Source organism: Phyllobates terribilis, unplaced genomic scaffold, assembly GCF_046119375.1.
Source record: "Phyllobates terribilis strain yellow unplaced genomic scaffold, ASM4611937v1 Scaffold_4__5_contigs__length_816908805, whole genome shotgun sequence".
In the NCBI taxonomy this organism is placed as follows: Eukaryota; Metazoa; Chordata; class Amphibia; order Anura; family Dendrobatidae; genus Phyllobates; species Phyllobates terribilis.
Window position 1 is genome coordinate 742,490,494 of NW_027362764.1, and position 19,770 is coordinate 742,510,263.

General features: G+C 57.3%; 1 protein-coding gene across 4 annotated transcripts in view; it reads left to right on the forward strand.

Moving 5' to 3' along the window:
• Positions 1-19,770, forward strand: part of TAF2 (TATA-box binding protein associated factor 2) — a 249,454-nt gene that overhangs the window by 31,501 nt on the left and 198,183 nt on the right. The gene's annotated exons all lie outside the window — the stretch shown is intronic.

Below are 19,770 nucleotides of genomic sequence, written 5' to 3' on the forward strand. Positions count from 1 at the left end.
CTCCTGTCACACGGACCTGTGTGTGTGTGTGCTGCTGCTCCTCCTGTCACACGGACCTGTGTGTGTGTGCTGCTCCTCCTGTCACACGGACCTGTGTGTGTGTGTGCTGCTGCTCCTCCTGTCACACGGACCTGTGTGTGTGTGTGCTGCTGCTCCTCCTGTCACACGGACCTGTGTGTGTGTGTGCTGCTGCTCCTCCTGTCACACGGACCTGTGTGTGTGTGTGCTGCTGCTCCTCCTGTCACACGGACCTGTGTGTGTGTGTGTGCTGCTGCTCCTCCTGTCACACGGACCTGTGTGTGTGTGTGTGCTGCTCCTCCTGTCACACGGACCTGTGTGTGTGTGTGTGTGCTGCTCCTCCTGTCACACGGACCTGTGTGTGTGTGTGTGTGCTGCTCCTCCTGTCACACGGACCTGTGTGTGTGTGTGTGTGCTGCTCCTCCTGTCACACGGACCTGTGTGTGTGTGCTGCTCCTCCTGTCACACGGACCTGTGTGTATGTGTGCTGCTCCTCCTGTCACACGGACCTGTGTGTGTGTGTGTGTGTGCTGCTCCTCCTGTCACACGGACCTGTGTGTGTGTGCTGCTCCTCCTGTCACACGGACCTGTGTGTGTGTGCTGCTCCTCCTGTCACACGGACCTGTGTGTGTGTGCTGCTCCTCCTGTCACACGGACCTGTGTGTGTGTGCTGCTCCTCCTGTCACACGGACCTGTGTGTGTGTGTGCTGCTCCTCCTGTCACACGGACCTGTGTGTGTGTGTGCTGCTCCTCCTGTCACACGGACCTGTGTGTGTGTGTGCTGCTCCTCCTGTCACACGGACCTGTGTGTGTGTGCTGCTCCTCCTGTCACACGGACCTGTGTGTGTGTGCTGCTCCTCCTGTCACACGGACCTGTGTGTCTGTGTGTGTGTACTGCTCCTCCTGTCACACGGACCTGTGTGTGTACTGCTCCTCCTCTCACACGGACCTGTGTGTGTACTGCTCCTCCTGTCACACGGACCTGTGTGTGTGTGTACTGCTCCTCTTGTCACACGATCCTGTGTGTGTGTGTACTGCTCCTCTTGTCACACGGACCTGTGTGTGTGTGTACTGCTCCTCCTGTCACACGGACCTGTGTGTGTGTGTACTGCTCCTCCTGTCACACGGACCTGTGTGTGTGTGTACTGCTCCTCCTGTCACACGGACCTGTGTGTGTGTGTGTACTGCTCCTCCTGTCACACGGACCTGTGTGTGTGTGTGTACTGCTCCTCCTGTCACACGAACCTGTGTGTGTGTAGTGCTCCTCCTGTCACACGGACCTGTGTGTGTGTGTGTGTACTGCTCCTCCTGTCACACGGACCTGTGTGTGTGTGTACTGCTCCTCCTGTCACACGGACCTGTGTGTGTACTGCTCCTCCTGTCACACGGACCTGTGTGTGTGTGTACTGCTCCTCCTGTCACACGACCTGTGTGTGTGTGTGTACTGCTCCTCCTGTCGCACGGACCTGTGTGTGTGTGTGTGTGTACTGCTCCTCCTGTCACACGGACCTGTGTGTGTGTGTGTACTGCTCCTCCTGTCACACGGACCTGTGTGTGTGTGTACTGCTCCTCCTGTCACACGGACCTGTGTGTGTGTGTACTGCTCCTCCTGTCACACGGACCTGTGTGTGTGTGTGTGTGTACTGCTCCTCCTGTCACACGGACCTGTGTGTGTGTGTACTGCTCCTCCTGTCACACGGACCTGTGTGTGTGTGTACTGCTCCTCCTGTCACACGGACCTGTGTGTGTACTGCTCCTCCTGTCACACGGACCTGTGTGTGTGTGTGTGTACTGCTCCTCCTGTCACACGGACCTGTGTGTGTGTGTGTACTGCTCCTCCTGTCACACGAACCTGTGTGTGTGTAGTGCTCCTCCTGTCACACGGACCTGTGTGTGTGTGTACTGCTCCTCCTGTCACACGGACCTGTGTGTGTGTGTACTGCTCCTCCTGTCACACGGATCTGTGTGTGTGCTGCTCCTCCTGTCTCACGGACCTGTGTGTGTGTGCTGCTCCTCCTGTCACACGGACCTGTGTGTGTGTGCTGCTCCTCCTGTCACACGGACCTGTGTGTGTGTGCTGCTGCTCCTCCTGTCACACGGACCTGTGTGTGTGTGTGCTGCTGCTCCTCCTGTCACACGGACCTGTGTGTGTGTGTGCTGCTGCTCCTCCTGTCACACGGACCTGTGTGTGTGTGTGCTGCTGCTCCTCCTGTCACACGGACCTGTGTGTGTGTGTGTGCTGCTGCTCCTCCTGTCACACGGACCTGTGTGTGTGTGTGTGCTGCTGCTCCTCCTGTCACACGGACCTGTGTGTGTGTGCTGCTCCTCCTGTCACACGGACCTGTGTGTGTGTGTGTGCTGCTCCTCCTGTCACACGGACCTGTGTGTGTGTGTGTGCTGCTCCTCCTGTCACACGGACCTGTGTGTGTGTGCTGCTCCTCCTGTCACACGGACCTGTGTGTATGTGTGCTGCTCCTCCTGTCACACGGACCTGTGTGTGTGTGCTGCTCCTCCTGTCACACGGACCTGTGTGTGTGTGCTGCTCCTCCTGTCACACGGACCTGTGTGTGTGTGCTGCTCCTCCTGTCACACGGACCTGTGTGTGTGTGCTGCTCCTCCTGTCACACGGACCTGTGTGTGTGTGCTGCTCCTCCTGTCACACGGACCTGTGTGTGTGTGTGCTGCTCCTCCTGTCACACGGACCTGTGTGTGTGTGTGCTGCTCCTCCTGTCACACGGACCTGTGTGTGTGTGTTGCTCCTCCTGTCACACGGACCTGTGTGTGTGTACTGCTCCTCCTGTCACACGGACCTGTATGAGTGTACTGCTCCTCCTGTCACACGGACCTGTGAGTGTACTGCTCCTCCTGTCACACGGACCTGTGTGTGTGTACTGCTCCTCCTGTCACACGGACCTGTATGAGTGTACTGCTCCTCCTGTCACACGAACCTGTGTGTGTACTGCTCCTCCTGTCACACGGACCTGCGTGTGTGTGTATATACTGCTCCTCCTGTCACACGGACCTCTGTGTGTGTGTGTGTGTGTGTACTGCTCCTCCTGTCACACGGACCTGTGTGTGTGTGCTGCTCCTCCTGTCACACGGACCTGTGTGTGTGTACTGCTCCTCCTGTCACACGGACCTGTGTGTGTGTACTCCTCCTGTCACACTGACCTGTGTGTGTGTGCTGCTCCTCCTGTCACACGGACCTGTGTGTGTGTGCTGCTCCTCCTGTCACACGGACCTGTGTGTGTGTGCTGCTCCTCCTGTCACACGGACCTGTGTGTGTGTGTGTGTGTGCTGCTCCTCCTGTCACACGGACCTGTGTGTGTGTGCTGCTCCTCCTGTCACACGGACCTGTGTGTGTGTGTGTGCTGCTCCTCCTGTCACACGGACCTGTGTGTGTGTGCTGCTCCTCCTGTCACACGGACCTGTGTGTGTGTGTGCGTGTGTGTGCTGCTCCTCCTGTCACACGGACCTGTGTGTGTGTGCTGCTCCTCCTGTCACACGGACCTGTGTGTGTGTGTGTGTGTGCTGCTCCTCCTGTCACACGGACCTGTGTGTGTGTGCTGCTCCTCCTGTCACACGGACCTGTGTGTGTGTGCTGCTCCTCCTGTCACACGGACCTGTGTGTATGTGTGCTGCTCCTCCTGTCACACGGACCTGTGTGTGTGTGTGTGCTGCTCCTCCTGTCACACGGACCTGTGTGTGTGTGCTGCTCCTCCTGTCACACGGACCTGTGTGTGTGTGCTGCTCCTCCTGTCACACGGACCTGTGTGTGTGTGTGCTGCTCCTCCTGTCACACGGACCTGTGTGTGTGTGCTGCTCCTCCTGTCACACGGACCTGTGTGTCTGTGTGTGTGTACTGCTCCTCCTGTCACACGGACCTGTATGAGTGTACTGCTCCTCCTGTCACACGGACCTGTGAGTGTACTGCTCCTCCTGTCACACGGACCTGTGTGTGTGTACTGCTCCTCCTGTCACACGGACCTGTATGAGTGTACTGCTCCTCCTGTCACACGAACGTGTGTGTGTACTGCTCCTCCTGTCACACGGACCTGCGTGTGTGTATATACTGCTCCTCCTGTCACACGGACCTCTGTGTGTGTGTGTACTGCTCCTCCTGTCACACGGACCTGTGTGTGTGTGCTGCTCCTCCTGTCACACGGACCTGTGTGTGTGTACTGCTCCTCCTGTCACACGGACCTGTGTGTGTGTGTACTGCTCCTCCTGTCACACGGACCTGTGTGTGTGTGCTGCTCCTCCTGTCACACGGACCTGTGTGTGTGTGTGCTGCTCCTCCTGTCACACGGACCTGTGTGTGTGTGTGCTGCTCCTCCTGTCACACGGACCTGTGTGTGTGTGCTGCTCCTCCTGTCACACGGACCTGTGTGTGTGTGTGTGCTGCTCCTCCTGTCACACGGACCTGTGTGTGTGTGTGTGCTGCTCCTCCTGTCACACGGACCTGTGTGTGTGTGCTGCTCCTCCTGTCACACGGACCTGTGTGTGTGTGTGCGTGTGTGTGCTGCTCCTCCTGTCACACGGACCTGTGTGTGTGTGCTGCTCCTCCTGTCACACGGACCTGTGTGTGTGTGTGTGTGTGTGTGTGTGTGCTGCTCCTCCTGTCACACGGACCTGTGTGTGTGTGTGTGCTGCTCCTCCTGTCACACGGACCTGTCTGTGTGTGCTGCTCCTCCTGTCACACGGACCTCTGTGTGTGTGTGCTGCTCCTCCTGTCACACGGACCTGTGTGTGCTGCTCCTCCTGTCACACGGACCTGTGTGTGTGTGCTGCTCCTCCTGTCACACGGACCTGTGTGTGTGTACTGCTCCTCCTGTCACACGGACGTGTGTGTGTGTGTACTGCTCCTCCTGTCACACGGACGTGTGTGTGTACTGCTCCTCCTGTCACACGGACGTGTGTGTGTACTGCTCCTACTGTCACACGGACCTGTGTGTGTACTGCTCCTCCTGTCACACGGACCTGTGTGTGTACTGCTCCTCCTGTCACACGGACCTGTGTGTGTGTGTACTGCTCCTCCTGTCACACGGACCTGTGTGTGTGTGTGTGTGTGTGTGTACTGCTCCTCCTGTCACACGGACCTGTGTGTGTGTGTACTGCTCCTCCTGTCACACGGACCTGTGTGTGTGTGTACTGCTCCTCTTGTCATACGGACCTGTGTGTGTGTGTACTGCTCCTCTTGTCACACGGACCTGTGTGTGTGTGTACTGCTCCTCTTGTCACACGGACCTGTTTGTGTGTGTACTGCTCCTCCTGTCACACGGACCTGTGTGTGTGTGTACTGCTCCTCCTGTCACACGGACCTGTGTGTGTGTGTACTGCTCCTCCTGTCACACGGACCTGTGTGTGTGTGTGTACTGCTCCTCCTGTCACACGGACCTGTGTGTGTGTGTGTACTGCTCCTCCTGTCACACGGACCTGTGTGTGTGTGTGTGTGTACTGCTCCTCCTGTCACACGAACCTGTGTGTGTGTAGTGCTCCTCCTGTCACACGGACCTGTGTGTGTGTGTGTGTGTGTGTACTGCTCCTCCTGTCACACGGACCTGTGTGTGTGTGTACTGCTCCTCCTGTCACACGGACCTGTGTGTGTGTAGTGCTCCTCCTGTCACACGGACCTGTGTGTGTGTGTACTGCTCCTCCTGTCACACGACCTGTGTGTGTGTGTACTGCTCCTCCTGTCACACGGACCTGTGTGTGTGTGTGTGTACTGCTCCTCCTGTCACACGGACCTGTGTGTGTGTGTGTGTACTGCTCCTCCTGTCACACGGACCTGTGTGTGTGTGTGTACTGCTCCTCCTGTCACACGGACCTGTGTGTGTGTGTGTACTGCTCCTCCTGTCACACGGACCTGTGTGTGTGTGTGTACTGCTCCTCCTGTCACACGGACCTGTGTGTGTGTGTACTGCTCCTCCTGTCACACGGACCTGTGTGTGTACTGCTCCTCCTGTCACACGGACCTGTGTGTGTGTGTGTGTGTACTGCTCCTCCTGTCACACGGACCTGTGTGTGTGTACTGCTCCTCCTGTCACACGGACCTGTGTGTGTGTGTGTGTGTACTGCTCCTCCTGTCACACGGACCTGTGTGTGTGTGTGTACTGCTCCTCCTGTCACACGGACCTGTGTGTGTGCGTACTGCTCCTCCTGTCACACGGACCTGTGTGTGTGCGTACTGCTCCTCCTGTCACACGGACCTGTGTGTGTGCGTACTGCTCCTCCTGTCACACGGACATGTGTGTGTGTGTACTGCTCCTCCTGTCACACGGACGTGTGTGTGTGTACTGCTCCTCCTGTCACACGGACCTGTGTGTGTACTGCTCCTTCTCTCACATGGACCTGTGTGTGTACTGTTCCTCCTGTCACACGGACCTGTGTGTGTGTGTGTACTGCTCCTCCTGTCACACGGACATGTGTGTGTGCGTACTGCTCCTCCTGTCACACGGACGTGTGTGTGCGTACTGCTCCTCCTGTCACACGGACCTGTGTGTATGTGTACTGCTCCTCCTGTCACACGGACCTGTGTGTGTATGTGTACTGCTCCTCCTGTCACACGGACCTGTGTGTATGTGTACTGCTCCTCCTGTCACACGGACGTGTGTGTGTGTGTGTGTACTGCTCCTACTGTCACACGGACCTGTGTGTGTACTGCTCCTCCTGTCACACGGACCTGTGTGTGTGTGTACTGCTCCTCCTGTCACACGGACCTGTGTGTGTGTGTGTGTACTGCTCCTCCTGTCACACGGACCTGTGTGTGTGTGTACTGCTCCTCCTGTCACACGGACCTGTGTGTGTGTGTACTGCTCCTCTTGTCATACGGACCTGTGTGTGTGTGTACTGCTCCTCTTGTCACACGGACCTGTGTGTGTGTGTACTGCTCCTCTTGTCACACGGACCTGTGTGTGTGTGTACTGCTCCTCCTGTCACACGGACCTGTGTGTGTGTGTACTGCTCCTCCTGTCACACGGACCTGTGTGTGTGTGTACTGCTCCTCCTGTCACACGGACCTGTGTGTGTGTGTGTACTGCTCCTCCTGTCACACGGACCTGTGTGTGTGTGTGTACTGCTCCTCCTGTCACACGGACCTGTGTGTGTGTGTGTACTGCTCCTCCTGTCACACGAACCTGTGTGTGTGTAGTGCTCCTCCTGTCACACGGACCTGTGTGTGTGTGTACTGCTCCTCCTGTCACACGGACCTGTGTGTGTGTGTACTGCTCCTCCTGTCACACGGACCTGTGTGTGTACTGCTCCTCCTGTCACACGGACCTGTGTGTGTGTGTACTGCTCCTCCTGTCACACGACCTGTGTGTGTGTGTACTGCTCCTCCTGTCACACGGACCTGTGTGTGTGTGTGTACTGCTCCTCCTGTCACACGGACCTGTGTGTGTGTGTGTACTGCTCCTCCTGTCACACGGACCTGTGTGTGTGTACTGCTCCTCCTGTCACACGGACCTGTGTGTGTGTACTGCTCCTCCTGTCACACGGACCTGTGTGTACTGCTCCTCCTGTCACACGGACCTGTGTGTGTACTGCTCCTCCTGTCACACGGACCTGTGTGTGTACTGCTCCTCCTGTCACACGGACCTGTGTGTGTGTACTGCTCCTCCTGTCACACGGACCTGTGTGTGTGTACTGCTCCTCCTGTCACACGGACCTGTGTGTGTGTACTGCTCCTCCTGTCACACGGACCTGTGTGTGTGCGTACTGCTCCTCCTGTCACACGGACCTGTGTGTGTGCGTACTGCTCCTCCTGTCACACGGACCTGTGTGTGTGCGTACTGCTCCTCCTGTCACACGGACATGTGTGTGTGTGTGTACTGCTCCTCCTGTCACACGGACCTGTGTGTGTGTGTGTACTGCTCCTCCTGTCACACGGACCTGTGTGTGTGTGTGTACTGCTCCTCCTGTCACACGGACCTGTGTGTGTGTGTGTACTGCTCCTCCTGTCACACGGACCTGTGTGTGTGCGTACTGCTCCTCCTGTCACACGGACCTGTGTGTGTGCGTACTGCTCCTCCTGTCACACGGACATGTGTGTGTGTGTGTACTGCTCCTCCTGTCACACGGACATGTGTGTGTGTGTGTACTGCTCCTCCTGTCACACGGACCTGTGTGTGTACTGCTCCTCCTGTCACACGGACCTGTGTGTGTGTGTGTACTGCTCCTTCTCTCACACGGACCTGTGTGTGTACTGCTCCTCCTGTCACACGGACCTGTGTGTGTGTGTACTGCTCCTCCTGTCACACGGACATGTGTGTGTGCGTACTGCTCCTCCTGTCACACGGACGTGTGTGTGCGTACTGCTCCTCCTGTCACACGGACCTGTGTGTATGTGTACTGCTCCTCCTGTCACACGGACCTCTGTGTGTGTGTGTGTGTGTGTACTGCTCCTCCTGTCACACGGACCTGTGTGTGTGTGCTGCTCCTCCTGTCACACGGACCTGTGTGTGTGTACTGCTCCTCCTGTCACACGGACCTGTGTGTGTGTACTGCTCCTCCTGTCACACGGACCTGTGTGTGTGTACTGCTCCTCCTGTCACACGGACCTGTGTGTGTGTGCTGCTCCTCCTGTCACACGGACCTGTGTGTGTGTGCTGCTCCTCCTGTCACACGGACCTGTGTGTGTGTGCTGCTCCTCCTGTCACACGGACCTGTGTGTGTGTGCTGCTCCTCCTGTCACACGGACCTGTGTGTGTGTGCTGCTCCTCCTGTCACACGGACCTGTGTGTGTGTGTGTGCTGCTCCTCCTGTCACACGGACCTGTGTGTGTGTGCTGCTCCTCCTGTCACACGGACCTGTGTGTGTGTGCTGCTCCTTATGTCACACGGACCTGTGTGTATGTGCTGCTCCTCCTGTCACACGGACCTGTGTGTGTGTGCTGCTCCTCCTGTCACACGGACCTGTGTGTGTGTGTGCTGCTCCTCCTGTCACACGGACCTGTGTGTGTGTGCTGCTCCTCCTGTCACACGGACCTGTGTGTGTGTGCTGCTCCTCCTGTCACACGGACCTGTGTGTCTGTGTGTGTGTACTGCTCCTCCTGTCACACGGACCTGTATGAGTGTACTGCTCCTCCTGTCACACGGACCTGTGAGTGTACTGCTCCTCCTGTCACACGGACCTGTGTGTGTGTACTGCTCCTCCTGTCACATGGACCTGTATGAGTGTACTGCTCCTCCTGTCACACGAACCTGTGTGTGTACTGCTCCTCCTGTCACACGGACCTGCGTGTGTGTGTATATACTGCTCCTCCTGTCACACGGACCTCTGTGTGTGTGTGTACTGCTCCTCCTGTCACACGGACCTGTGTGTGTGTGCTGCTCCTCCTGTCACACGGACCTGTGTGTGTGTACTGCTCCTCCTGTCACACGGACCTGTGTGTGTGTACTGCTCCTCCTGTCACACGGACCTGTGTGTGTGTGCTGCTCCTCCTGTCACACGGACCTGTGTGTGTGTGCTGCTCCTCCTGTCACACGGACCTGTGTGTGTGTGTGCTGCTCCTCCTGTCACACGGACCTGTGTGTGTGTGCTGCTCCTCCTGTCACACGGACCTGTGTGTGTGTGTGTGCTGCTCCTCCTGTCACACGGACCTGTGTGTGTGTGTGCGTGTGTGTGCTGCTCCTCCTGTCACACGGACCTGTGTGTGTGTGCTGCTCCTCCTGTCACACGGACCTGTGTGTGTGTGTGTGCTGCTCCTCCTGTCACACGGACCTGTGTGTGTGTGTGTTGCTCCTCCTGTCACACGGACCTGTGTGTGTGTGTGTGTGTGTGTGCTGCTCCTCCTGTCACACGGACCTGTCTGTGTGTGCTGCTCCTCCTGTCACACGGACCTGTGTGTGTGTGTGCTGCTCCTCCTGTCACACGGACCTGTGTGTGTGTGTGCTGCTCCTCCTGTCACACGGACCTGTGTGTGTGTGCTGCTCCTCCTGTCACACGGACCTGTGTGTGTGTACTGCTCCTCCTGTCACACGGACCTGTGTGTGTGTGTACTGCTCCTCCTGTCACACGGACGTGTGTGTGTGTGTACTGCTCCTACTGTCACACGGACCTGTGTGTGTACTGCTCCTCCTGTCACACGGACCTGTGTGTGTGTGTACTGCTCCTCCTGTCACACGGACCTGTGTGTGTGTGTGTGTACTGCTCCTCCTGTCACACGGACCTGTGTGTGTGTGTACTGCTCCTCCTGTCACACGGACCTGTGTGTGTGTGTACTGCTCCTCTTGTCATACGGACCTGTGTGTGTGTGTACTGCTCCTCTTGTCACACGGACCTGTGTGTGTGTGTACTGCTCCTCTTGTCACACGGACCTGTGTGTGTGTGTACTGCTCCTCCTGTCACACGGACCTGTGTGTGTGTGTACTGCTCCTCCTGTCACACGGACCTGTGTGTGTGTACTGCTCCTCCTGTCACACGGACCTGTGTGTGTGTGTGTACTGCTCCTCCTGTCACACGGACCTGTGTGTGTGTGTGTGTACTGCTCCTCCTGTCACACGGACCTGTGTGTGTGTGTACTGCTCCTCCTGTCACACGAACCTGTGTGTGTGTAGTGCTCCTCCTGTCACACGGACCTGTGTGTGTGTGTGTGTACTGCTCCTCCTGTCACACGGACCTGTGTGTGTGTGTACTGCTCCTCCTGTCACACGGACCTGTGTGTGTACTGCTCCTCCTGTCACACGGACCTGTGTGTGTGTGTACTGCTCCTCCTGTCACACGACCTGTGTGTGTGTGTACTGCTCCTCCTGTCACACGGACCTGTGTGTGTGTGTATACTGCTCCTCCTGTCACACGGACCTGTGTGTGTGTGTGTACTGCTCCTCCTGTCACACGGACCTGTGTGTGTGTGTGTATACTGCTCCTCCTGTCACACGGACCTGTGTGTGTGTGTGTACTGCTCCTCCTGTCACACGGACCTGTGTGTGTGTGTGTGTGTGTACTGCTCCTCCTGTCACACGGACCTGTGTGTGTGTGTGTGTACTGCTCCTCCTGTCACACGGACCTGTGTGTGTACTGCTCCTCCTGTCACACGGACCTGTGTGTGTGCGTACTGCTCCTCCTGTCACACGGACCTGTGTGTGTGCGTACTGCTCCTCCTGTCACACGGACCTGTGTGTGTGCGTACTGCTCCTCCTGTCACACGGACATGTGTGTGTGTGTGTACTGCTCCTCCTGTCACACGGACATGTGTGTGTGTGTACTGCTCCTCCTGTCACACGGACCTGTGTGTGTACTGCTCCTTCTCTCACACGGACCTGTGTGTGTACTGTTCCTCCTGTCACACGGACCTGTGTGTGTGTGTGTACTGCTCCTCCTGTCACACGGACCTGTGTGTGTGTGCGTACTGCTCCTCCTGTCACACGGACCTGTGTGTGCGTACTGCTCCTCCTGTCACACGGACCTGTGTGTATGTGTACTGCTCCTCCTGTCACACGGACCTGTGTGTGTATGTGTACTGCTCCTCCTGTCACACGGACCTGTGTGTATGTGTACTGCTCCTCCTGTCACACGGACGTGTGTGTGTGTGTACTGCTCCTACTGTCACACGGACCTGTGTGTGTACTGCTCCTCCTGTCACACGGACCTGTGTGTGTGTGTACTGCTCCTCCTGTCACACGGACCTGTGTGTGTGTGTGTGTGTACTGCTCCTCCTGTCACACGGACCTGTGTGTGTGTGTACTGCTCCTCCTGTCACACGGACCTGTGTGTGTGTGTACTGCTCCTCTTGTCATACGGACCTGTGTGTGTGTGTACTGCTCCTCTTGTCACACGGACCTGTGTGTGTGTACTGCTCCTCCTGTCACACGGACCTGTGTGTGTGTGTACTGCTCCTCCTGTCACACGGACCTGTGTGTGTGTGTACTGCTCCTCCTGTCACACGGACCTGTGTGTGTGTGTGTACTGCTCCTCCTGTCACACGGACCTGTGTGTGTGTGTGTACTGCTCCTCCTGTCACACGGACCTGTGTGTGTGTGTGTACTGCTCCTCCTGTCACACGAACCTGTGTGTGTGTAGTGCTCCTCCTGTCACACGGACCTGTGTGTGTGTGTGTGTACTGCTCCTCCTGTCACACGGACCTGTGTGTGTGTGTACTGCTCCTCCTGTCACACGGACCTGTGTGTGTACTGCTCCTCCTGTCACACGGACCTGTGTGTGTGTGTACTGCTCCTCCTGTCACACGACCTGTGTGTGTGTGTACTGCTCCTCCTGTCACACGGACCTGTGTGTGTGTGTGTACTGCTCCTCCTGTCACACGGACCTGTGTGTGTGTGTGTACTGCTCCTCCTGTCACACGGACCTGTGTGTGTGTAGGACCTGTGTGTGTGTGTGTACTGCTCCTCCTGTCACACGGACCTGTGTGTGTGTGTACTGCTCCTCCTGTCACACGGACCTGTGTGTGTACTGCTCCTCCTGTCACACGGACCTGTGTGTGTGTGTGTGTGTGTACTGCTCCTCCTGTCACACGGACCTGTGTGTGTGTACTGCTCCTCCTGTCACACGGACCTGTGTGTGTGTGTGTGTACTGCTCCTCCTGTCACACGGACCTGTGTGTGTGTGTGTACTGCTCCTCCTGTCACACGGACCTGTGTGTGTGCGTACTGCTCCTCCTGTCACACGGACCTGTGTGTGTGCGTACTGCTCCTCCTGTCACACGGACCTGTGTGTGTGCGTACTGCTCCTCCTGTCACACGGACATGTGTGTGTGTGTGTGTACTGCTCCTCCTGTCACACGGACATGTGTGTGTGTGTACTGCTCCTCCTGTCACACGGACCTGTGTGTGTACTGCTCCTTCTCTCACACGGACCTGTGTGTGTACTGCTCCTCCTGTCACACGGACCTGTGTGTGTACTGCTCCTCCTGTCACACGGACATGTGTGTGTGCGTACTGCTCCTCCTGTCACACGGACGTGTGAATGTGTACTGCTCCTCCTGTCACACGGACCTGTGTGTGTATGTGTACTGCTCCTCCTGTCACACGGACCTGTGTGTATGTGTACTGCTCCTCCTGTCACACGGACCTGTGTGTATGTGTACTGCTCCTCCTGTCACACGTATCTGTGTGTGTGCTGCTCCTCCTGTCTCACGGACCTGTGTGTGTGTGCTGCTCCTCCTGTCACACGGACCTGTGTGTGTGCTGCTCCTCCTGTCACACGGACCTGTGTGTGTGTGTGCTGCTGCTCCTCCTCTCACACGGACCTGTGTGTGTGTGCTGCTGCTCCTCCTGTCACACGGACCTGTGTGTGTGTGTGCTGCTGCTCCTCCTGTCACACGGACCTGTGTGTGTGTGTGCTGCTGCTCCTCCTGTCACACGGACCTGTGTGTGTGTGTGTGCTGCTGCTCCTCCTGTCACACGGACCTGTGTGTGTGTGTGCTGCTGCTCCTCCTGTCACACGGACCTGTGTGTGTGTGTGCTGCTGCTCCTCCTGTCACACGGACCTGTGTGTGTGTGTGCTGCTGCTCCTCCTGTCACACGGACCTGTGTGTGTGTGTGCTGCTGCTCCTCCTGTCACACGGACCTGTGTGTGTGTGTGTGTGCTGCTCCTCCTGTCACACGGACCTGTGTGTGTGTGCTGCTCCTCCTGTCACACGGACCTGTGTGTATGTGTGCTGCTCCTCCTGTCACACGGACCTGTGTGTGTGTGTGTGCTGCTCCTCCTGTCACACGGACCTGTGTGTGTGTGCTGCTCCTCCTGTCACACGGACCTGTGTGTGTGTGCTGCTCCTCCTGTCACACAGACCTGTGTGTGTGTGCTGCTCCTCCTGTCACACGGACCTGTGTGTGTGTGCTGCTCCTCCTGTCACACGGACCTGTGTGTGTGTGTGCTGCTCCTCCTGTCACACGGACCTGTGTGTGTGTGCTGCTCCTCCTGTCACACGGACCTGTGTGTCTGTGTGTGTGTACTGCTCCTCCTGTCACACGGACCTGTATGAGTGTACTGCTCCTCCTGTCACACGGACCTGTGAGTGTACTGCTCCTCCTGTCACACGGACCTGTGTGTGTGTACTGCTCCTCCTGTCACACGGACCTGTATGAGTGTACTGCTCCTCCTGTCACACGGACCTGTATGAGTGTACTGCTCCTCCTGTCACACGAACCTGTGTGTGTACTGCTCCTCCTGTCACACGGACCTGCGTGTGTGTGTATATACTGCTCCTCCTGTCACACGGACCTGTGTGTGTGTACTGCTCCTCCTGTCACACGGACCTGTGTGTGTGTGCTGCTCCTCCTGTCACACGGACCTGTGTGTGTGTGTGCTGCTCCTCCTGTCACACGGACCTGTGTGTGTGTGTGCTGCTCCTCCTGTCAAACGGACCTGTGTGTGTGTGTGTGCTGCTCCTCCTGTCACACGGACCTGTGTGTGTGTACTGCTCCTCCTGTCACACGGACCTGTGTGTCTGTGTGTGTGTGCTGCTCCTCCTGTCACACGGACCTGTGTGTGTACTGCTCCTCCTGTCACACGGACCTGTATGAGTGTACTGCTCCTCCTGTCACACGGACCTGTGAGTGTACTGCTCCTCCTGTCACACGGACCTGTGTGTGTGTACTGCTCCTCCTGTCACGCGGACCTGTATGAGTGTACTGCTCCTCCTGTCACACGAACCTGTGTGTGTACTGCTCCTCCTGTCACACGGACCTGCGTGTGTGTGTATATACTGCTCCTCCTGTCACACGGACCTGTGTGTGTGTACTGCTCCTCCTGTCACACGGACCTGTGTGTGTGTACTGCTCCTCCTGTCACACGGACCTGTATGAGTGTACTGCTCCTCCTGTCACACGAACCTGTGTGTGTGCTGCTCCTCCTGTCACACGGACCTGTGTGTGTGTGCTGCTCCTCCTGTCACACGGACCTGTGTGTGTGTGCTGCTCCTCCTGTCAAACGGACCTGTGTGTGTGTGTGCTGCTCCTCCTCTCACACGGACCTCTGTGTGTGTGTGCTGCTCCTCCTGTCACACGGACCTGTGTGTGTGTGTACTGCTCCTCCTGTCACACGGACCTGTGTGTGTACTGCTCCTCCTGTCACACGGACCTGTGTGTGTACTGCTCCTCCTGTCACACGGACCTGTGTGTGTACTGCTCCTCCTGTCACACGGACCTGTGTGTGTGTGTGTACTGCTCCTCCTGTCACACGGAGCTGTGTGTGTGTGTGTACTGCTCCTCCTGTCACACGGACCTGTGTGTGTGTGTGTACTGCTCCTCCTGTCACACGGACCTGTGTGTGTGTGTGTTCTGCTCCTCCTGTCACACGGACCTGTGTGTGTGTTCTGCTTCTCCTGTCACACGGACCTGTGTGTGTGTGCTGCTCCTCCTGTCACACGGACCTGTGTGTGTGTGCTGCTCCTCCTGTCACACGGACCTGTGTGTGTGTGTGCTGCTCCTCCTGTCACACGGACCTGTGTGTGTGTGCTGCTCCTCCTGTCACACGGACCTGTGTGTGTGTGTGCTGCTCCTCCTGTCACACGGACCTGTGTGTGTGTGCTGCTCCTCCTGTCACACGGACCTGTGTGTGTGTGCTGCTCCTTATGTCACACGGACCTGTGTGTGTGTGCTGCTCCTCCTGTCACACGGACCTGTGTGTGTGTGCTGCTCCTCCTGTCACACGGACCTGTGTGTGTGTGTGCTGCTCCTCCTGTCACACGGACCTGTGTGTGTGTGCTGCTCCTCCTGTCACACGGACCTGTGTGTCTGTGTGTGTGTACTGCTCCTCCTGTCACACGGACCTGTATGAGTGTACTGCTCCTCCTGTCACACGGACCTGTGAGTGTACTGCTCCTCCTGTCACACGGACCTGTGTGTGTGTACTGCTCCTCCTGTCACACGGACCTGTATGAGTGTACTGCTCCTCCTGTCACACGAACCTGTGTGTGTACTGCTCCTCCTGTCACACGGACCTGCGTGTGTGTGTATATACTGCTCCTCCTGTCACACGGACCTGTGTGTGTGTACTGCTCCTCCTGTCACACGGACCTGTGTGTGTGTACTGCTCCTCCTGTCACACGGACCTGTATGAGTGTACTGCTCCTCCTGTCACACGAACCTGTGTGTGTGCTGCTCCTCCTGTCACACGGACCTGTGTGTGTGTGTGCTGCTCCTCCTGTCACACGGACCTGTGTGTGTGTGTGCTGCTCCTCCTGTCAAACGGACCTGTGTGTGTGTGTGCTGCTCCTCCTGTCAAACGGACCTGTGTGTGTGCTGCTCCTCCTGTCACACGGACCTGTGTGTGTGTGTGTACTGCTCCTCCTGTCACACGGACCTGTGTGTCTGTGTGTGTGTGCTGCTCCTCCTGTCACACGGACCTGTGTGTGTACTGCTCCTCCTGTCACACGGACCTGTATGAGTGTACTGCTCCTCCTGTCACACGGACCTGTGAGTGTACTGCTCCTCCTGTCACACGGACCTGTGTGTGTGTACTGCTCCTCCTGTCACGCGGACCTGTATGAGTGTACTGCTCCTCCTGTCACACGAACCTGTGTGTGTACTGCTCCTCCTGTCACACGGACCTGCGTGTGTGTGTATATACTGCTCCTCCTGTCACACGGACCTGTGTGTGTGTACTGCTCCTCCTGTCACACGGACCTGTGTGTGTGTACTGCTCCTCCTGTCACACGGACCTGTATGAGTGTACTGCTCCTCCTGTCACACGAACCTGTGTGTGTGCTGCTCCTCCTGTCACACGGACCTGTGTGTGTGTGTGCTGCTCCTCCTGTCACACGGACCTGTGTGTGTGCTGCTCCTCCTGTCACACGGACCTGTGTGTGTGTGTGCTGCTCCTCCTGTCAAACGGACCTGTGTGTGTGTGTGCTGCTCCTCCTGTCACACGGACCTGTGTGTGTGTGTGCTGCTCCTCCTGTCACACGGACCTGTGTGTGTGTGTACTGCTCCTCCTGTCACACGGACCTGTGTGTGTACTGCTCCTCCTGTCACACGGACCTGTGTGTGTACTGCTCCTCCTGTCACACGGACCTGTGTGTGTACTGCTCCTCCTGTCACACGGACCTGTGTGTGTGTGTGTACTGCTCCTCCTGTCACACGGACCTGTGTGTGTGTGTGTACTGCTCCTCCTGTCACACGGACCTGTGTGTGTGTGTGTACTGCTCCTCCTGTCACACGGACCTGTGTGTGTGTGTGTACTGCTCCTCCTGTCACACGGACCTGTGTGTGTGTGTGTACTGCTCCTCCTGTCACACGGACCTGTGTGTGTGTTCTGCTCCTCCTGTCACACGGACCTGTGTGTGTGTGCTGCTCCTCCTGTCACACGGACCTGTGTGTGTGTGCTGCTCCTCCTGTCACACGGACCTGTGTGTGTGTGCTGCTCCTCCTGTCACACGGACCTGTGTGTGTGTGCTGCTCCTCCTGTCACACGGACCTGTGTGTGTGTGCTGCTCCTCCTGTCACACGGACCTGTGTGTGTGTGTGCTGCTCCTCCTGTCACACGGACCTGTGTGTGTGTGTGTGCTGCTCCTCCTGTCACACGGACGTGTGTGTGTGTGTGCTGCTCCTCCTGTCACACGGACCTGTGTGTGTGTGTGCTGCTCCTCCTGTCACACGGACCTGTGTGTGTGTGTGTGCTGCTCCTCCTGTCACACGGACCTGTGTGTGTGTGTGTGCTGCTCCTCCTGTCACACGGACCTGTGTGTGTGCTGCTCCTCCTGTCACACGGACCTGTGTGTGTGTGTGTACTGCTCCTCCTGTCACACGGACCTGTGTGTGTGTGTGTACTGCTCCTCCTGTCACACGGACCTGTGTGTGTGTGTGTACTGCTCCTCCTGTCACACGGACCTGTGTGTGTGTGTGTGTGTGTGTGTGCTGCTCCTCCTGTCACACGGACCTGTGTGTGTGTGTGCTGTTCCTCCTGTCACACGGACCTGTGTGTGTGCTGCTCCTCCTGTCACACGGACCTGTGTGTGTGTGTGTACTGCTCCTCCTGTCACACGGACCTGTGTGTGTGTGTGTGCTGCTCCTCCTGTCACACGGACCTGTGTGTGTGTGTACTGCTCCTCCTGTCACACGGACCTGTGTGTGTACTGCTCCTCCTGTCACACGGACCTGTATGAGTGTACTGCTCCTCCTGTTACACGGACCTGTATGAGTGTACTGCTCCTCCTGTTACACGGACCTGTGTGTGTGTACTGCTCCTCCTGTCACACGGACCTGTGTGTGCTGCTCCTCCTGTCACACGGACCTGTATGAGTGTACTGCTCCTCCTGTCACACGAACCTGTGTGTGTACTGCTCCTCCTGTCACACGGACCTGCGTGTGTGTGTGCTGCTCCTCCTGTCACACGGACCTGTGTGTGTGTGTGTGTGTGTGTGTGTGTGTGCTGCTCCTCCTGTCACACGGACCTGTGTGTGTGTGTGCTGCTCCTCCTGTCACACGGACCTGTGTGTTTTGCTCCTCCTGTCACATGGACCTGTGTGTGTGTGTGCTGCTCCTCCTGTCACACGGACCTGTGTGTGTGTGTGCTGCTCCTCCTGTCACACGGACCTGTGTGTGTGTGTGCTGCTCCTCCTGTCACACGGACCTGTGTGTGTGTGTGTACTGCTCCTGTCACACGGACCTGTGTGTGTACTGCTCCTCCTGTCACACGGACCTGTGTGTGTACTGCTCCTCCTGTCACACGGACCTGTGTGTGTGTGCTGCTCCTCCTGTCACACGGACCTGTGTGTGTGCTGCTCCTCCTGTCACACGGACCTGTGTGTGTGTGTGCTGCTCCTCCTGTCAAACGGACCTGTGTGTGTGTGTGCTGCTCCTCCTGTCACACGGACCTGTGTGTGTGTGTACTGCTCCTCCTGTCACACGGACCTGTGTGTGTGTGTGTGTGCCGCTCCTCCTGTCACACGGACCTGTGTGTGCTGCTCCTCCTGTCACACGGACCTGTGTGTGTACTGCTCCTCCTGTCACACGGACCTGTGTGTGTACTGCTCCTCCTGTCACACGGACCTGTGTGTGTACTGCTCCTCCTGTCACACGGACCTGTGTGTGTACTGCTCCTCCTGTCACACGGACCTGTGTGTGTGTGTGTGTACTGCTCCTCCTGTCACACGGACCTGTGTGTGTGTGTGTACTGCTCCTCCTGTCACACGGACCTGTGTGTGTGTGTGTACTGCTCCTCCTGTCACACGGACCTGTGTGTGTGTGTGTACTGCTCCTCCTGTCACACGGACCTGTGTGTGTGTTCTGCTCCTCCTGTCACACGGACCTGTGTGTGTGTGCTGCTCCTCCTGTCACACGGACCTGTGTGTGTGTGCTGCTCCTCCTGTCACACGGACCTGTGTGTGTGTGCTGCTCCTCCTGTCACATGGACCTGTGTGTGTGTGTGTGTGTGTGCTGCTCCTCCTGTCACACGGACCTGTGTGTGTGTGTGTGCTGCTCCTCTTGTCACACGGATGTGTGTGTGTGTGTGTGTGCTGCTCCTCCTGTCACACGGACGTGTGTGTGTGTGTGTGCTGCTCCTCCTGTCACACGGACCTGTGTGTGTGTGTGTGTGTGTGTGCTGCTCCTCCTGTCACACGGACCTGTGTGTGTGTGTGTGCTGCTCCTCCTGTCACACGGACCTGTGTGTTTGTGCTGCTCCTCCTGTCACACGGACCTGTGTGTGTGCTGCTCCTCCTGTCACACGGACCTGTGTGTGTGTGTGTACTGCTCCTCCTGTCACACGGACCTGTGTGTGTGTGTGTACTGCTCCTCCTGTCACACGGACCTGTGTGTGTGTGTGTGTGTGTGTGCTGCTCCTCCTGTCACACGGACC